This window comes from Gymnogyps californianus, unplaced genomic scaffold (genome assembly GCF_018139145.2).
Source record: "Gymnogyps californianus isolate 813 unplaced genomic scaffold, ASM1813914v2 HiC_scaffold_409, whole genome shotgun sequence".
In the NCBI taxonomy this organism is placed as follows: Eukaryota; Metazoa; Chordata; class Aves; order Accipitriformes; family Cathartidae; genus Gymnogyps; species Gymnogyps californianus.
In genome coordinates, this window is record NW_026114300.1 from 11,604 (window position 1) to 12,825 (window position 1,222).

The 1,222-nt window shown below is 49.2% G+C and overlaps 1 long non-coding RNA gene across 1 annotated transcript; it reads left to right on the top strand.

Annotated features, from left to right (window-relative positions):
• Positions 1–847: 847 nt before the first annotated feature.
• On the top strand, positions 848–1,219 carry LOC127028752 (uncharacterized). Its single transcript, XR_007768051.1, has 3 exons — positions 848–917; positions 1,004–1,057; positions 1,157–1,219. It is a non-coding gene; the product is annotated as an uncharacterized LOC127028752 (long non-coding RNA).
• Positions 1,220–1,222: the final 3 nt, after the last annotated feature.

Sequence of the window (1,222 nt, forward strand, 5' to 3'; positions counted from 1 at the left end):
ACGTTGTTGATGCGATAGATGTAGTTGCAGTAAAAGAGCAGGTATTGTCATTTCCAGTAAGGGTCGCTTTCTCTGCTCAGCGCTTTGCACACCATGAACTGAAGGCAGATGAGAAAACTTGCTGCTGCTCCTCGGCCGCCTTTATGCCTTCTGGTGGTTGGCCCTCCCCTTTCCCAGGGGATTGTGGAAGGGTGGTGGGTGGGGCCCGGGGTATATGAGCCACAGGCCCTGCTGTAGGAGCTCATTCTGCTCCTGGGCTTCTTTGGTGCTGGTGCTCTGTTGTTCCTTCAGTGCTTTGCAGCTTTTGAGTTGTCTAAGCTGTTTGGGCAGATGCATTTTGATGTCTAGAGAACCGGAGGTGTCTGTTTGTGGTAGGAACTTCAGGACCAGTGAAGGTTCAGCGGCATGTATAATGGAAAATACACTTGTATGCCGTTCTCTTTTTTCCAGGTCAGTAATTTTGTTTGAGCGTTCAGGGGTAGCATGATGGTTTAATAGGATGCTTTTTTTCTTTATTCTAGGTGCATTGCATCTTCCTGGAATTCCTGATTCTATTGAAGATGGAACCTTGTTTTCTTCACCAGTTTTGCTGTTTGTTGTGTAAGTTGCTGATATCATCTCTCTTAACAGGGCTGATGGTGAGATTATCTGGCAGGGGTTAGGGTGAGCATCTTGTCTGCATCTGTATATGAAGCTTTGGTATTTTTCGAGAAAGCGGCAGGGACATAAGGCGTAGTGTCTTTCAGGGTATGGCACAGCTCATTGCCGTTCCCGATCGCCTGCAGAATGCTGTCTTGTCCCTAGAACCTTTGCAGCTTGTGGCAGGCCCCTCATAAACTGTAAATGTCAGGAGTTCACTTCTCTTTGGTTTTGCAGGCGCCCTGCGGACAGCCTTTGGAATTGGATGAGCGTTTGAGGTGAGCTGGGGTAGTAGCAAGAAAGAGCATGGGGCTGGTGATTCTTCACAAGCACAACGGTAGTTTTCTGTCTCTTGGTATCTTAGGTGGCACGAGCGATGACAGCCACAGTGTCCGATGCTGGAATTCCTGCGGAGCAGGTGAGCGGAAGGCCATGTTGCTTTTGAGGAGGAGGGTGTTGTGGAAGAGGTCTGTGTCGACTGACAGGATGCTTCCTGCTGGCACTGGTTTTTTTGCAGGTGATGAAGAGGAACCTGGCAACTGCAGGAATATCCTGGTTTGGTGGTGCGGCTTCTGTTGAGGAT